General features: G+C 38.8%; 1 protein-coding gene across 9 annotated transcripts in view; it reads right to left on the bottom strand.

The window, feature by feature from the left end:
- Positions 1–19,688, bottom strand: part of LOC126248892 (serine-rich adhesin for platelets-like) — a 63,239-nt gene that overhangs the window by 5,507 nt on the left and 38,044 nt on the right. For 6 of the 9 annotated variants that reach the window (XM_049950353.1, XM_049950354.1, XM_049950357.1 and 3 more), the window contains one exon: positions 7,898–7,958. The exons of the other annotated variants lie outside the window; for them this stretch is intronic. The gene's annotated coding sequence lies outside the window, so the exon portion shown is untranslated. The remainder of the gene's footprint in view (positions 1–7,897; positions 7,959–19,688) is intronic. 9 annotated transcript variants of the gene reach the window in all.

Raw genomic sequence — 19,688 nt, 5'->3', positions numbered from 1 at the left:
CTTTCTATCTCTCTATCCCACTATGTCACTACATGGAATACAGATATGACTCGCTAATAATAGTAACACAAGAAATATATATGGGCAGACTGTATGTAAATCTCTGCATACTGTTCTACACTGCTACAGGGAAATTGATTCTTATTCACCCTCTATGATGCTGTAGGATTCTGCAGGCAAAGGCAACAACCCCACCCAAGCATGGCTTGCTTTTCAGTTTACAGACAGACTATACCTCCCCCATCATTTCCACTATGTGATCAAAAGTATCCTGACACCTGGCTGAAAATGACTTACAAGTTCATGGCACCCTTCATCAGTAACGCTGGAATTCAATATGGTGTTGACCCATCCTTAGCCTTGATGACAGCTTCCACTTTTGCAGGCACATGTTCAATCAGGTGCTAGGTTTCTTGGGGAATGGCAGCCCATTCTTCACAGAGTGCTGCCTGGTACGAAGTCAGCATTCCAAAACATTGCAAAGGTGTTCTATAGGATTCAGGTCAAGACTCTGCCCAGGCTAGTCCATTACAGGGATGTTATTCTCATCTAACCACTTTGCCACAGGCCGTGCATTATGATCAGGTGCTTGATCCTGTTGAAAGATGCAATTGCCATAACAGAATTGCAAGAAGGTGCTTAAAACATCATTGTAGGCATGTGCTGTGATAGTGGCATGCAAAACAACAATGGGTGCAAGCCTCCCTCCATGAAAAACATGACCACACCATAACACCACTGCTTCCGAATTTTATTGTTGGCACCACACACGCTGGCAGATGACGTCCACTGGGCATTCACCATACCCACACCCTGCCATCGGATCACTATAGTGTGTACCATGATTTGTCACTCCACACAATGTTTTTCCACTGTTCAATCATCCAACGTTTATGCTCCTTACACCAAGCGAGGCATTGTTTGGCATTTACTGCCATGATGTGTGGCTTATGAGCAGTCATTCAATCATGAAATCCAAGTTTTCTTACCTCCTGCCTAACTGTCATAGTACATCCAGTGGATCCTGGTGCAGTTTGTGTGATGGTCTGAATGGATGTCTGCCTATTACACATTACAACACTCTTCAACTGTCGGCAGTCTCTGTCAGTCAACAGACAAGGTCGGCCTGTATGCTTTTGTGCTGTACGTGTCTCTTCATATTTCCACTTCACTATCACATCAGAAACAGTGGACCTAGGGATGTTTAGGAGTGTGAAAATCTCTCGTACAGACATATGACAAGTGACACCCAATCAACTGACCACGTTTGAAGTCCGTGAGATCCGCGGAGTGTCCCATTCTGCTCTCTCACAATGTCTAATGACTACTGAGGTCACTGATATGGAGTACCTGGCAGCACAAGGCACCTAATATGAAAAATGTATGTTTTTGGGGTGTCCGGATACTTTTGATCATGTAGTGCATATGAGCAAGAAAAATAACTTCACTGGGCCCATGTTTATATAGTTATTTTCAGTTTTATTACACGAGTATTTATTTGCAATTGTTAAGTGAGCTATTATGTCAAAAAGGTCCACAGCTAGAGCTATCAACTGTGTACACATCAAAGAACCTATCCTAGCTGTAGCATGTTGGCAATATGTGTGACAATGTTGATTTCATTGTTTCTGCTATCAATGACGAAGACTTTTCAGAGCATGAGGAGTATCAAATGCACCCCCTCAGCCTCGGCTCTTCCAGCATCTGATGAGGCCCAGAGGCTCAAACTGCCGCCTTCTGCAACAGAAGTATGTCACCTGAATGTTATGGAACTTCAGAGATTTCAACACAAGTCAAGCAATGCATTATGGCACATTACTGTCCTAAATTTGAATGTAAGTCCTTTTCCATCAGAGATATGGACACCCACCCTGCAAGATATACTGTGGATATATGGTAAGTGGCTCCAGTCACTGCAGCCCACTCTATTACAAGTGCTAGCTATACCAGTAACACAAAGTTGAGGGAGGTGCAGTAACTTTCTGGTCAATCATTAATTCACCAGCATGTGACAACAACATAGTTACACAACTTTAGAATATGTTGCCAACAACAAGCAGTAGCAAGATACCACATTTACCAACCCAGTCTCTTTCCCACTAGCACCACATATGCCAATGACAACATCATACTTACAAATGAAGCATTTCTCAGCCACTGTTTATAGGAATCCATTTTACATAAAAGCTGACTTGACAACTGCAATTAAGTACTCACTCAATGAACTGAAAATACCTCCACTATATAAACACAACATCAGTGAAGTTATTTTGTCTACTTACATAAGGGAACCACAGATGAAACACTGGGGAGGTACAGTCAGTCTGTAAACTGAAAAGCAAGCAGTCCTGGTGGTGAAGGAAGTCACTTTTCTCAGAAGAATCCAGCTTCTCGTAGCCGTAATTACACAACTGCATACAAACTCAGTAAGACGTGGTAATGGCATCTTTGTTGCCATAAAGGCTTTCTTGACTACCATCAGCTCACCATGTCTAATATAAAGGCTAATTAACACCCATGAATGATACAGAGTGCATTTAAAGAAAACCTGATTTGCATCCCCATAGTGTCACTGCTAGCGCCACTCTTATGCGACTGGCACAAAATTGCAAACAGACATCACTGTTCAAATGTAGAAACATGCCTAACAACTTTTGTTTATTTCGCACAACCCCTTGCTGGTGTTGCATTTTTTTTTCCTGACAGTGTATTTATTATATGCTGATTTTAACATTAACCTGAAACTGAAAATGGAGAAAAAATAATAACATGTACCTGAAAATGAGGAAAAAGGAATAACCTGATAACTGAAAATAGAGAAATAAGAAAACTTTTAAGCAGTTTTATCTGAAAACTACTTTATTCAGACCTTCTACATCTACATCCATATTCCGCAAGCCACCTGACGGTGTGTGGCAGAGGGTACCCTGAGTACCTCTATCGGTTCTCCCTTCTATTCCAGTCTCTTACTGTTCGTGGAAAGAAGGATTGTCTGTATGCTTCTGTGTGGGCTCTAATCTCTCTGATTTTATCCTCATGGTCTCTTCGTGAGATATATGCAGGAGGGAGCAATATACTGCTGGACTCGTTTGTGAAGGTATGTTCTCGAAACTTTAACAAAAGCCCGTACCGAGCTACTGAGCGTCTATCCTGCAGAGTCTTCCACTGGAGTTTATCTATCATCTCCGTAACGCTTTCGCGATTACTAAATGATCCTGTAACGAAGCGCGCTGCTCTCCGCTGGATCTTCTCTCTCTCTCTTCTATCAACCCTATCTGGTACGGATCCCACACCGCTGAGCAGTAGTCAAGCAGTGGGCGAACAAGCGTACTGCAACCTACTTCCTTTGTTTTCGGATTGCATTTCCTTAGGATTCTTCCAATGAATCTCAGTCTGGCATCTGCTTTACCGACGATCAACATTATATGATCATTCCATTTTAAATCACTCCTAATGCCTACTCCCAGATAATTTATGGAATTAACTGCTTCCAGTTGCTGACCTGCTATTTTGTAGCTAAATGATAAGGGATCTATCTTTCTATGTATTACACTTGTCTACATTGAGATTCAATTGCCATTCCCTGCACCATGCGTCAATTCGCTGCAGATCCTCCTGCATTACAGTACAATTTTCCATTGTTACAACCTCTCGATACACCACAGCATCATCTGCAAAAAGCCTCAGTGAACTTCCGATGTCATCCACCAGGTCATTTATGTATATTGTGAACAGCAACGGTCCCATGACACTCCCCTGTGGCACACCTGAAATCACTCTTACTTCGGAAGACTTCTCTCCATTGAGAATGACATGCTGCGTTCTGTTATCTAGGAACTCCTCAATCCAATCACACAATTGGTCTGATAGTCCATATGCTCTTACTTTGTTCATTAAACGACTGTGGGGAACTGTATCGAACGCCTTGCGGAAGTCAAGAAACACGGCATCTACCTGTGAACCCGTGTCTATGGCCCTAAGTCTCGTGAACGAATAGCGCGAGCTGGGTTTCACATGACAGTCTTTTTCGAAACCCATGCTGATTCCTACAGAGTAGATTTCTAGTCTCCAGGAAAGTCATTATACTCGAACATAATACCTTACTAGAAAAACAGAGGTGTCATCTTCCCTGTTTCACATATACTGAAAATTGTGTCACTAAAGGCGATACATGTAAACTTAGGTCTTTCAGATCATGACACACTACTGACACTAACAAATTCTTCTCTACTGCAAGCAGTAACAAAAAAGTGGGAATATAAAAGGCACTTCAACAAATAAAAGATGAATATTCTTATACAAATGTTAGCAAAGGAAACATGGGGAAATATAGTTTCAAAACCAACAACCAATAACTCATTCTATGCATTTTTCTCATACTTTTGTGTCACAGTTGTGATGCATTTTCCACAAAAGAAAGAAAAACCCTTACAAAAATCAATGTTGAACAAAGGAAAAGTATGCAGTGGATATAATTTACTATCACAGTATCTAGTGAAACAAAAAAATATCTCAATCACCTCAAAAGAGACAAATTCACAGAATATGATAAGACATACAAGAAAATTCGTGGGAAAGTGATTAAAGAAAAGACAATGCACAGTGATGGAGTAGTTCATGACCTGGACCTCACAATACAAAATAAACAAATTCAGTGCGTAACTGTAACCTAATTTTTAAGTGTGCATGCTGACAAAAATTTAGACTGTTCATGGCATTGCACCAATGCAATCATCCTGTAGGCTTCCATTCTAAGAACAGAAACATGGGTGTTTATAGTGATATATGTGGTGCAACAGTGATAAAATGTTTCCAAATTTTCACAGAAACTCAACTGTAGATTCATCCCTTCTTTATCCAGTGGCTCAGTACAAAAAATTGTTATGTTTTTGTAATAACGAACATTGCATCCCTATATCCCAGATGTTACAAACCAAGATTTAGGTACTGAACAGTTAGTTACTGCAACACAATTAAACAATATCTAGTGCTTACAAGATGCACTGAAAAGATTAAAAACAAATACAAACAATAATAACAGAAGTATGTGTGCCAAACAGCAAAATGAAAATACACACACAGGCAATATATTGGTAACAGTTGTGACAGAAAATAATTACGTACAATGTATTAGTTGCAGAAGAAGCTGACAGCCAACAAATAAATTCTGTAAATTATAATCTAACTTCAGCTGCACTATAAACACCTCTGTGCAGAAAGTCAAGAGAATGTATTCAAGTAATAAACAAATGAATATAAAAAATAAGTTGTGATGCTTGGTGACATCCACACCATGAGAAATCTGAAAAAATAAATGAATGTAATACATCATATATGGCTATAGGAATGATGAAATTGAGTGCACCTTTGACTGAAATAACAAAAAACACCAAACTCACTCAGAGATTTATCTAAGAATGATACTTTCATAATCATGGGTGCAAGTAATGATGAATACTCAAAGGAGGATAGGCATACTACACAGTGATTTTCTACACTACTTGATCTTCAATTGCCCAACATCACTAATACTAACATGCCTCACAGATAGGACCTGCAGGATGACTCAGTCATAAATTTGGAGCTTCCAAAAAAAAGCAAGGTCTATCATAATGTAGCATTCTTTCAACTTTCCATTTCAGGAGAACTGTTTATGAAACACAGACATCACAACAACACTGGGAAGTCATACATTGGCAAAATACTAACAAAATTAATACACACAGATGACTTCATTGAAATAAAAACAACCAGTTTCGACAAAAACCACATTGCGATCAGGCTGAGCAAACAAACACCAAACTCAGAAATTGTTTGTGTTGAAAGTTGTGCAACTACCAAAAAACACAGAAATATTACAGAAGAGACATTTTTAGGTGACAAAACAAAAATGATAGATACATATACAGAAAAAAAAGGTCCACAGTGAGGAAAAAAATTAACCAGAAACATCTGAAGGAAGCTTCTTTTATATGCTTAGGTGAACATTGATAAAGGACTGTATTGTTGCCAGTTTACACGATCCTCCTCATTCTGTACAATATCCTTTGAGCATGGTCGAGATACCCATTTTTGTTAGAAGTAACACGAGAGACTGCTGTTTACAATCCTGGGAAAGGAAAATAAAACTTCAAAATTTATACTAAAGAAATAACTTCACTAAAAACAATTACAATTTGCCTGTACAGAAGCCCAAATGTGATCTTAGCTTATATTCCTACAGAAACTAAGACAGTGCATTCAATAAGCTTAAAGATAATAAGAAAAATGTAATAGTGTGTGATGATTAATTGAATTTCCAGGAAAACTCAAACAAAAAAATTATAAATGCAGAAAATAATTAATTCCAGGCTAGAACAATAAATACAGGGTTTTGTGCCCATAATGGACAGTGTAATGTTTTCTATACCACAAACCACAATGCAAACAGAATTAGTCACAGAATAATGAATATAGATATCTTCAGACAACTGTTAGCTGAGGTAACATGGAATGCAGTATATCAGCATGGCAGAACATGTCAAAAGTCTGACAAATCTGTGGAAATATGTAGTAACTACTATGAAACTGCATTCCCACTGTAGGAACACAGGCTATGGTCTAATAATAAAAACAAGTCCTGCTGCAATTAATCTTTCACAGAAAAAAAGAAAATCTATATTGTATTAAGGACACTGTGGGTGTGTGATGAATTTCATGCTTACTGCAGAAAATACAATCAATATTTTAATAGTTGTTACAGAAGCAAAAATGAAGAAAAATGACCTTTACATGCCACAAGACAAAAGCTACATCAAAAGTTGTGAAACAGCAGACAGGTAATGTCACTAATAGAAATGCCAATTCAAGCTATGTCAAGATGAAGAGAAAATAACCGACACAAGGTTAGTTAGTTGGTTAGTTGGTTTGGGGAAGGAGACCAGACAGCGAGGTCATCGGTCTCATCGGATTAGGGAAGGACGGGGAAGGAAGTCGGCCGTGCCCTTTGAAAGGAACCATCCCGGCATTTGCCTGGAGCGATTTAGGGAAATCACGGAAAACCTAAATCAGGATGGCCGGACGCGGGATTGAACCGTCGTCCTCCCGAATGCGAGTCCAGTGTCTAACCACTGCGCCACCTCGTTCGGTGACCGACACAAGGAATATAGCAAATATCGTCAACAACTATTAATAAATATATGTAGGCAACTAATCAGTAAGATTAACCCAAGTAACCAAAATGCAACAGCAACATCATTCAAGATCAACAACACTGCGACCTCATTACATCTGTACCAAATGAATAAAGAAGAAATTTTTACTGTAATAAAAACTTTAAAAACGAAATTAATAATCATCTAGAGTTGATAGTATACCTGATAAAATAATAAAAAGATGTAGTGGAATCACTGTAAAACCATTGACACATTTATGCAATACTTTACTGACATCAAGGTCTTCTCTTCCTATCAAAAAATTGCAAAACTGAAACTAATATTTAAAAAAGGAAAAATAGAAGAAGTTGTCAATTACAGGGCAATTGCCCTATTGTCCTGCTTCTCAGAATTTTTTGAGTAGGTCTTCCACAACAGACTGACATGCTTTATGCAAAAATATCAAATTCTGTCCATAGCGCAACACACGTTTAGAATGAACGGCCGACCGACACTGCTACCTATGAATTTCTGGGTGAAATTTACCAGAAAGTAGACAATGGTGAATATATTATTGGAGGATTCCTTGACTTGTTGAAGGCATTCAGTATTATAGATAATGAGGCACTACTACAGAAATTAAATAAACTAGGCATAAGAGGCACACCTACTGTTGGGTCATGTCATACCTTTACAGACACAAACAAATAGTGAAAATACAACACACTGCATGCAACAAAATTACAGACCAACACTCAGCTTACCAAGAGATTAAATATGTTGTTCCCGAGCACCAGTCAGACGTTCCTCCTACGCGTAAATGACCTAAAAACAAACATAAATTTCAAAATATTTATCAGTTTGCTGATAACACAAGCTATGGTTAACTTTGCAGATAATCACTTTGACATTTCCACATAATAAAGCTGTCCTCAACCCAAAGGTTATTTGGAACACTGCAGTGCATTACTGGATATGGTCCCAATGGAAGTGGTATCCCCTTGCTTCCTCTGACACTGAGCTGACGTATGCAGACAACTACGCGACAACCCACAGTTTACTGTGGACTCCAAGCCATGGTGAATCTCAACATTTTTCAAACTAACGAATCATTGCCAGATGTGAAAGAAGTAATAAGTAATAGGAAAAGGACCAACTGCAGATTAAAACCTGGACCTTTTGATATTTCATCTGACATCTAGCCACTGAGCCACACACCGCTTCCACACCTCAGAATAAGGAAAATATTGGAATGAGAGTGATAAGTAGTTTCTCACATAACTGTACTTTGCCACAGAAAGAAGGGAAACACACTTGAAACTTTAAGGTGAATTTCATACTATTTATCACGCAGAATAGTATTAGAGGTAGTGGGAGAGGAACTATACAACGGTTTCTCTCCTGTAAAATCAATCAAATATGCCCCACAAAGGAAAGCAACAGGGTGGGTCAGCAGAGTTGTTCAAGATTATCTTCATGTTCATCTCTGAACAACACTAACAGAGCACTAAGGATGTATCATCTTGGGAGTGAGCTTTCTTCACACATGATATACAAGTTTTTAGCCACTTGTAATGTCCAAATTATCCTTAAACACAATTAGTCCTAGAAAATAGGGACAGGAGTAAAGCAATACAACGAAATTGTGTTCAACACCTTCACATAGCCTGCTTTCTGATGTGAAAAGGAGACAGTCTACCGTAGAGGATTCTTTGGGGTCATCATCAATGAAACTAATGAAGTGCAGGAAAATTGCATTATGCAGTTCAGTACTCGTATAGGAAGACATGTATAGAAGTTAGTACCAAATATTCAGCTGTTTTTGATAAATAACTTAAAATATTCTGTTTGCATGTGTGTGGTACTTGTTCATTTATCTTCAGTCAGCTGTGCAACTATTAGCAGCAGTATCAGTACTTCAACAGTAATTCACGCATCGCCCTAGCCAGCATTGACTGATACCACCATGCAGCAGCACTGCTAGTTAGTTGGTTGCGTGTTCCATTGATCAATCGCATGGTACGGTAGCTGTTATGATGTGGAACGTGTCAAGTGCACAAGAAATGCACATATGAAACAAGATTTTTTAATATATAGATATTACAATACATAGTTAAAGATTAATATTTCTATTATTTACCCCATTCCCTTGCATATACTATATTTATAGATTTTTTTATTCCTATTCAAGAATTCATCTATGGTATAGAACGAGTTGTCAAGGAGATATGATTTCAATTTATTTTTGAAGCTATTTCTTTGAGGTTCGCCGATGACATTGTAATTCTGTCAGAGACAGCAAAGGACTTGGAAGAGCAGTTGAATGGAATGGACAGTGTCTTGAAAGGAGGATATAAGATGAACATCAACAAAAGCAAAACGAGGATAATGGAATGTAGTCAAATTAAATCGGGTGATGCTGAGGGGATTAGATTAGGAAATGAGACACTTAAAGTAGTAAAGGAGTTTTGCTATTTGGGGAGTAAAATAACTGATGATGGTCGAAGTAGAGAGGATATAAAATGTAGACTGGCAATGGCAAGGAAATCGTTTCTGAAGAAGAGAAATTTGTTAACATCGAGTATAGATTTAAGTGTCAGGAAGTCGTTTCTGAAAGTATTTGTATGGAGTGTAGCCATGTATGGAAGTGAAACATGGACGATAAATAGTTTGGACAGGAAGAGAATAGAAGCTTTCGAAATGTGGTACTACAGAAGAATGCTGAAGATTAGATGGGTAGACCACATAACTAATGAGGAGGTATTGAATAGAATTGGAGAGAAGAGGAGTTTGTGGCACAACGTGACAAGAAGAAGGGACCGGTTGGTAGGACACGTTTTGAGGCATCAAGGGATCACAAATTTAGCATTGGAGGGCAGCGTGGAGGGTAAAATTCATAGAGGGAGACCAAGAGATGAATACACTAAGCAGATTCAGAATGATGTAGCTTGCAATAGGTACTGGGAGATGAAGAAGCTTGCACAGGATAGAGTAGCATGGAGAGCTGCATCAAACCAGTCTCAGGACTGAAGACCACAACAACAACAACAACAACAACAACAACAACAACTGCTGTCTGTCGGACATTTTATTTCATCTGGTTATTTGTCAAAAATTTTTATAGCAGCATATTTTACCCCTTTCTGTGCCAAAGATAGGTTGAGTAAAGGATAGTGAACACCTTTCTTTTTTCTGGTATTATGATCATCAATGTCTCTGTTGTTTTCAAACTGGTCCATGTTGCTGAGAACAAATTTCATTAGTGAGTAAATGTACTGTGAGGCTGTTATAAGAATTCCCAATCTTTTAAAAAAGATGCCTACAAGATGTGCGACTATGAACCCCACGCATTATTCTAAACGCTTCCTTTTGAGCAGTGAATAATTTTGTCTAAATGTTGAGTTACACCAAAATATTATTCGGTATGACATCAGAGATGAAAGTATGCAAAGTGTGTTAGCTTACGAATTTCTATATCCTCAGAAATTGGCAATTATTCTGATTGCAAAAGTTGCTGAACCTTGCTTTATAAGAACCAAAATATGAATTTTCCAATTAAGTTCCTCATCTATACGTACACTCAAAAACTTTGTATGCTCTACCCTGTCTACTGACTTCTGTTGATGTGTTGTATTTAGTTCAGCTTCCTGTTTCAGATAGGAAGGGAGGTCATTCACATATATCAAGAACAGAAGGGGACCCATGATTGAACCCTGTGGAACACCTAATGTAATTTCACCCCAGTTAGATGAAGTGGCAAACTTATTTAAATCACTTGACCCATATAAGGAAACTTTTTGCTTCCTGTTCTGTAGGTATGACTTGAACCACTCATATGCTATTCCATTTATACCATAGAATTGTAATTTCTGTAACATAATGTCATGGTTCACACAATCAAATGCTCTGGACAAGTCACAGAAAATTCCTGTTGTTGACATTTCACTATTTAAAGACTTTATTATGTGGACAGTGAAATTGTGCATTGCTGTCCGAGTGGAACAGCATTTTTGAAATCCAAACTGTGATTTACTAAGTATCCCATTACTGTTGAGATGGCTAACCACTCTTGAGTACATTACTTTATCAAAGATTTTTGGAAATGGTGTAAGCAAGGATACTGGCCGATAATTGACATCTGTGGTGTCTCCCTTTTTGTAGAGAGGTCTGACAATGGCGTATTTTAACCTGTCTGGTAAAATACCTTGAGTTAGTGATGCATTACATATGTGACATCAGCTGTAATTGCTTTACATTGTTTTCATATCTTATTAGAGATGTCATCTACTCCAACAGAACATTTATTTTTCAAAGATATAATAATTTTACTTATTTCACAAGGGGGCTGTTAGGTGAAACTTAATCTGACAAATTTTTTTCAGAACAGACTCTTCCATGTATTGCCTGGCTTTTTCTTTTGAACTGTTCTCACCCACCAATTTTTTCTCCTACACTTGAGAAATGGTTGTTAAATACATTAGCTACTTGTGTACTGTCGGTTAGGATGGTCTCGTTCTCTTTAATAGTACATCTACATCTACATTTATACTCCGCAAGCCACCCAACAGTGTGTGGCGGAGGGCACTTTACGTGCCATTGTCATTGCCTCCCTTTCCTGTTCCAGTCGCGTATGGTTCACGGGAAGAACGACTGCCGGAAAGCCTGCGCTGGAATCTCTCTAATTTTACATTCGTGATCTCCTCAGGAGGTACAAGTAGGGGGAAGTAATATATTCGATACCTCATCCAGAAATGTACCCTCTCGAAACCTGGACAGCAAGCTACACCACCGCGATGCAGAGCGCCTCTCTTGTCTGCCACTTGAGTTTGCTAAACATCTCCGTAACACTATCACACTTACCAAATAACCCTGTGACGAAACACGCCACTCTTCTTTGGATCTTCTCCATCTCCTCTGTCAACCCAACCTGGTACGGATCCCACACTGATGAGCAATACTCAAGTATAGGTCGAACGAGTGTTTTGTAAGCCACCTCCTTTGTTCATGGACTACATTTTCTAAGGACTCTCCCAATGAATCTAAACCTGGCACCCGCCTTACCAACAATTAATTTTATATGATCATTCCACTTCAAATCGTTCCATACGCATACTCCTAGATATTTTACAGAAGTAACTGCTACCAGTGTTTGTTCTGCTATCATATAATCATACAATAAACAACCATTCTTTCTACGTATTCGCAATTCATTACATTTGTCTATGTTAAGGGTCAGTTGCCACTCCCTGCACCAAGTGACTCTCCACTGCAGATCTTCCTGCATTTCGCTGCAATTTCCTAATACTGGAACTTCTCTGTACACTGCAGCATCATCCGTGAAAAGCCGCACGGAACTTTCGACACTATCTACTCGGTCATTTATACATATTGTGAAATCGATGGTCCTACAACACACCCCTGTGGCACGCCAGAGGTTACTTTAACGTCTGTAGATGGTTCTCCATTGAGAACAACATGCTGTGTTCTGTTTGCTAAGAACTCTTCAATCCAGCCACACAGCTGGTCTGATATTCCGTAGGCTCTTACTTTGTTTATCAGGCAATAGTGTGGAACTGTATCTAACACCTTCCGGAAGTCAAGTAATACTACCTACCCCAGTGATTACTTTTCCTGTCTCTCTTCTAACAACATTCCATATCAATTTGATTTTATTGCTGGAGTTGTTAATTTCTTCTCTAACATACATATTTCTTGATTTCCTTACAACTTTTCTCAGTATGTTACAATAATTTTTATAGTGTAAAACTACTTCTGGATCTTTACTAGTTCTTGCTGTCTCATACAGTTTTCTTTTTCTTTCTGAAGACACTTTAATGCCTGTAGTAATCCAAGGTTTCTTTGAAAAGTGTGTGGTGTTACATTTAGTAATTTTCTTTGGAAAAAAATGTTCATAAAGGAATATAAATTGATCAAGAAATATGTTGCATTTATCATTAGCATTTGGCTCATTATATACATCTCCCCAATTAACATGTCTTAAGCTCTCTCTGAAGTGCTCTATAGATACCGGGTTGAGTGACCTCACACTTTTACTTAATGGTTTCTGAACTGTAAACCTTGTTAGGTTTTGTAAATTAATCAGTTGTGAATCATGGTCTGACAATCCATTTACCACAGGAAAAGCATGTGTTTATTTTACATACTCTTTCTGTAAAAATACATTATCTATTAGTGTGCTACTGTCTTGAGCTATATGTGTAGGGGAATTGATCACTGATTCTAAGTTATAGTTATATATACATTTCTAGTTCACGTTACCTATCAGAATTACTTCAGGGTGTAAACGCGGACAAGAAAAAAAAATCCCGGCTTTCCCGGTTAAAATTACACTCTCTTCCGGGTGAAAATACACTTTCCCTGTCAAGTGACAGTATTCTTTTCCTCAGAACTGTAAAAATTATCAATCCTTTGAATGGTTATAGAAAAAAAAACACGTTTTGGAAAGATCTTTTATGTGCAGCAACATGTACGCTGCATATTACGAAAGTGTAAATTTAAATTCCACCAAACGCCACATGTTACTTTCCGAAGCATTGAAATCAAGATTGCAATGCGCTTTTGTAGCCAGTCCTAGCTCGTCACGTGATCTCGCCAGCCGATGACAGCGGATCTTTTAGCGTAGGATACGTGACGTAGTCAGCCAATAGCAAAATCAGTGTTCAGTAGCGCGTACACACAAATAGGAAAAGTTAATGGTTTAAATTAACATACACAGCTATACTACAAGAAAAGCAAAGCTTTCTCATATAATGTAGATTTTTTTGCGCGTGTTACACTTATAGGTACAACACACAAACGCGTCAGTAAAATTTTTAATAAAGACATAAATGTATGATCTTCTGAGCTCGAAATTTTCTAAATGTACGTCCTCAAAGACTTGATTTTTAAATGAGTCAAACACTCTGTGATTTAAGAAATTCATCGTACATTCTCGCACATAATTCATCTTGCATAAAAGGAAATTTACTTTGAATGTAACGCTTTTCAAACAACCATTTGAAATATTTTCCCGTGACCTGTTAGAAACAGGTCCGTTTCAGTAGTTGCCAGAGAGTGCCAGAAACAGGCGTCACCGCGCTTGCGCATCTACAATGATGCACGAAGCCCGTATGCTCGTAAGTGTAAAACATTAAAAGATCTTACACTGTGTCATAAAAGAAACAAAACATCAGGATACTCCAAGAACATCGGAATTTCGTGAACCATACTACAATGCGTAATTCGGCTTTAAGTGCACATTCGTATGTCCAGATTTGGACGTAAATTATCTTGAGTAACGGTACTGTATTATCTCATGTTTGGTTCTTTATTATGGCATAATGCCATACGTGCTAGAGGATGAAAACATGCACTTTTGAAATGCAGCGAATAGTTGAAACTAACCCATAGTATGGATTTAAACACTTCGTTTCGAATACATTGACTGCCCCAGCGGAAAATATTAATAAAAGCCAAATTTCTTTAGCAAACCGACAAAAATAACTTCATTGTTCTGCAAGGCGATTAATGCCTGACTGTCAGAATGGTGGAGATAAAACCTGAAACTAGTAACATATTTTAGCCTTCCGTAATTATGAGAATGTATTTTAATTCATTTGATAGCTCACGACCACAGATATCCATTTTGTTTTCGTTTAATGTGAGAGCAATAAATGAAGAGGAAACAGCAAAATCACTAAACGTAAACACGAGTCACGTGGAGACTTCCCACTAGAACTCAGACCACTCTGTGAATCAGCCCCGGATCTACGATATTTCCGAACCGGGGCAATATTAGATAGTAGCGCACAGCCACAAATCTGTAGCGAGAAGCGGGGAAAGATACTTCTCATACTTTACTAAACTGCACACGCACAAGGGCCGGCCCGCAACTGCTCAAACAAATCTAAAGTAAACAGTTGTGACGTCACGCTCATCGGAGACAATTTGTTGTTAGGAAGCATTGCATAGTCTTCCCAGAGGCTTTGACACACTTTGCAGTTGGCAAACGCTTGTATGAGCACTGTGTTTTATTGTTGTATATGGCGTATTTCTTTTGCGACTTAAGTTTTATTTTCGTTTTTTTTTCTCCCGTTCATGTTTTGTTGCTGCAATATAATACGACAGAAGCGGGGTACAGTAATATGCTTTGTTAGATTATTGGTTCTTACCCGTCAAAATCACAAAAATTTAACTGAAAACAAAAACTAAAACAATGAAAAATTCCCGGGTTTATCCTTATTTTCTCCCGGATGAAAAAATTCCCAGGTTTTTCCCGGGTCTCCCGGTTGTCCCGTGTCGTATACACCCTGTTACTTAGAACGTTTACACTGAAATCATCAGAGATTAAAAACTACTTCTTTTTGTCTGACAGGCAGCATAATAGCGAGTCACACTTTTTTTATGAGCAGCTCCCAGTCTCCTAATGGGGACCTATACACTGTTGCTAATATCAGTACTACATTATCCAGCAGAAGTTCACATGCACAAACCTCAAAGTGCCCATCAACACAAAATTTGCTTACTTCTACAGTTTTGCATTTATACCCTTGTTTTATGAAAATGGCAACTCCTCCTTTATCCATCCTAGATCTGTAAGTGTAAGATGCTAAATTATACCCACTTATATTAACACTATCCATGCCCACAGTTACATGGTGTTCAGACAGACAAGAGTATATCAATATCACTCTTATTTTTGAGGTCATCTAAACACACTAAAAGCTCATCTACTTTATGTTTTAAATTGTTCAAATGGCTCTGAGCACTATGTGACTTAACTTCTGAGTTCATCAGCCCCCTAGATCTTAGAACTACTTAAACCTAACTAATCTAAGGACATCACACACATCCATGCCCAAGGCAGGATTCGAACATGTGACCATAGCGGTCGAGTTGTTCCAGACTGTAGTGCCTAGAACCGCTCAGCCACTCTGGCCGGCTTTATGTTTTATTGCCCTGATATTTTGATGAAGTAAGTTGATACTGCCCTTAGCTTTACCCCTACTTACTGTCCATGAAGTTTCTTTTATTCTATTTATCTTGATTGTCATCTGTCTGGACTTTGGCTTTAACCTAAAAAACCTGTCTGCCTGGACCCATTAACCACAGGGATCACTCCTTGTGTGACCGTGGACCCCCTTACAGTTTCTGCTAATAGAGAAGCTAACATATTTTTCCCCATCCTATTCAGGTGCAGGCCATGTGTAGTGTATCCCCATTGCCGGAGTACTGGTTATTCATCATTTTTTAATGTTTCTGTCAATACAAATTGATAAAACAAGTACTGCACTACACTAATTTGGGACCACTCTATTGAACATGCATGTAAAATTTCACTTCAAACATAATTTTGTTTGTAACAGGGAAACAAACCAATGCTTTCATTGATGCAGGGAGTTGTATGAAAGATGTGATGAGCAGTATTTGCTTTGGCTGACTCCAGCTACACACTCCAAAAACAAAATTGCAAATGTCTGCTGAAACACAGCAGAAAATTTACATGACTCTTAGGAGGGACACCATGGATGAGTTGTCTGGGTGTAACAGTAACTTCATTTATAGGCATCTGCACGGGTATCAAATGTGCATATAGCGCAGTAGGAGCTTCAAATTTAACATCACTTCAGCAACCTGCATGTCGCTGGCTAGGTATCCTACTGTGGAAAGGAGCCTAATCTACATTTCATTCCTAGCACACCTCTACATCACTGAAATGTGAAAGCTAGGTCAGATAGACCACCACACTCAACATGGATCAAAACCGGGTCAAAACTTGTACAGTGGTTCCTGGGATTAGTCTGATCATATAGACAGAAAGTGTGGCACAAAATGGTCATATAGGCAAAATTGTAAAACTATTGTCAGATAATTGTTGCTTCTTTGATCACTAACTCTAAAATGATGAACCAGTCACTTAAAGATACATTAAAATAATCTACTCCGTAATTTGGACAGGAATCTACACAATATGCAAGACCTTAAACCCTTTCCCACACTCATCTCATTGTATTTAAAACAGTGGAAAAATCATTCTCAAGACAAACTGCTGCCCTTTTTTCGGAATACAAAGTGCAATCAAGGAAAATGTGGCATAGCACCACTGGTACACAACAAGCAATGCACCCTGGTGGGTAATCCTGGAGTTGCCTTTGTGTCAGAGTACAGTGCCCTATTCTCAGTCATGTTAAGTCCACTAATTTCTACCTGTGTGACTGCAACGATGTTCATCATGGCAAAATTGTTGGCTTTATCAGGCTTAATTTGTACTTTTTACTGCCAACCACTCAGTCTCCTTTTGACGCCTAACTCTTCTACTCAATGAGTAACAGCAGCCAAGAGGACAGCATGGGATAGTACATTGATTACTTGCCATCACCCCTTGCTGCCATGTAAGCTTGCTCATTTCCATGGATTCCTGCACGGCCTGACATCCAGACGAATGATACTTCATTCCCTTGCTACTGTACTAAGTGAAAGGTGTCTTGTATGTGTTAACTCCTTTGTGTACTGTTATTTATTTTGTATATTATTCAATACATTGTCAAGGTTAAACATGCACATGCACAACAGTTAGTAATAAAAACAATATTTGATTTAGAAGTATCAACTGAAAAATAACATTTTTAACACATTCACCTCTAAGCATTACCGTACTTGTCTGTTTACAGCTGTTGTACAATTCACAATAAATATTTGGATACCCCACCAACTTCAATGAATTTGTGCATTTTTAGGAGAATAGATTATTTTGTTTGTCTGAGTGCCTCTACACATTTTGCAATGAGAGCATCAATGTCCATGATTAAGACCAAGCAGTTCATCTTCCATATTCATCATTTGTTTGTTCACCTCCAACTTCATCCAAGCCTCTACCAGTTCCGCGATTCAGGTAAGTGTGGTTGGGGTGTTCCCTAACATGTCAGGTAAAATGTGGAGGGGCCCCATCATGCTGGAAGTATACTACAGTCCATGTGGCTTACGGAACAGAGGAATCAAATTTCCAAAAAATGCAAGTAATTCTGTCCCATAATTCACTCTTCTAAAATGACTGGACCTATCAACAGGTTACCAGTCATGCCACATCAAGCGCTGATCAAAAAATAAAGTTGGATATTGGTTTCCGCAGTAGCATATGGATTTTCCTGTGAACATCGATGATTATTATGCACGTTGTTGATTCCATAGCACATGAATGTGGCTTCACCAGTGAACAGAATTAATGGTCAGTTTATATTTAACCAGTAACTAAATTCAAGTTGTGTGGCACTGAACGAATGTGAAGAATGTGGACATAAGTTTTCCACAGCTAATTTACCAAATTAGTGTTTGTAGGTCTCAGATACGTGCAAAAAGCTGCCATGTGCAGGCAGTAGGACTTCACTGCACCTTTTCAACAATGTGTTGCCGTTCCTGCACAGGTTGTTGAACTACATGGTCAGAAGAATAATTATTGGAAGAATACCTGTTTCACACAATACGCTGAAAACTCTCTACAATCAGAAATGTGACTCGTTAGAAAGTGCCGCCTGTACTCTTCAACAGTAGCAGGAGCACTACCAATGCAAATGTCATAAATGTACACCGTATCTGCATATTCTTCTTGTAGCCAAGTCAGTGAAGCAAAATTAGGCAAAAAAATTGTGCAGTCACCATTTTTTGTACAGTAGTAGGAGGAAGCGACATGAACAACGTCCCAAAAATTGTGATCAGTGTGGTGTGAGCGTGGGGATGAAGGGGCATTTAAAGGTCACGTTTCCATGGTTCTCTTGAATATCTCAAAAATTGCAATTTCTAGCAAAATTAATTCCCAGTATGAATTTAAACTACATTAAATTTCCTACATGAAGGGCCTACATTTTTTCTCTAGGACTGATAATTACCACATTACAGGGGAGAGGGGGAGTATGGGGGCTGGAGGGTGAATGCACGATGGATGAGGCAGGTCACCAGATCGTGGTCATGCACTTCCCTCCTTTCTAGGTCTGCCAACTCAACAGCGAGTGGACAAGTCCCAACTTTCTATCTCTCTATCCCACTATGTCACTACATGGAATACAGATATGACTCGCTAATAATAGTAACACAAGAAATATATATGGGCAGACTGTATGTAAATCTCTGCATACTGTTCTACACTGCTACAGGGAAATAGATTCTTATTCACCCTCTATGACGCTGTAGCATTCTGCAGGCAAAGGCAACAACCCCACCTGAGCATGGCTTGCTTTTCAGTTTACAGACAGACTATACCTCCCCCATCATTTCCACTATGTGATCAAAAGTATCCTGACACCTGGCTGAAAATGACTTACAAGTTCATGGCACCCTTCATCAGTAATGCTGGAATTCAATATGGTGTTGACCCATCCTTAGCCTTGATGACAGCTTCCACTTTTGCAGGCACATGTTAAATCAGGTGCTAGGTTTCTTGGGGAATGGCAGCCCATTCTTCACAGAGTGCTGCCTGGTACGAAATCAGCATTCCAAAACATCGCAAAGGTGTTCTATAGGATTCAGGTCAAGACTCTGCCCAGGCTAGTCCATTACAGGGAT

Source organism: Schistocerca nitens, chromosome 3 (assembly GCF_023898315.1).
Source record: "Schistocerca nitens isolate TAMUIC-IGC-003100 chromosome 3, iqSchNite1.1, whole genome shotgun sequence".
NCBI classification, from domain to species: domain Eukaryota; kingdom Metazoa; phylum Arthropoda; class Insecta; order Orthoptera; family Acrididae; genus Schistocerca; species Schistocerca nitens.
Note: the sequence above shows the minus strand (reverse complement) of the source record. Positions and strands in the feature narration are given on the sequence as shown.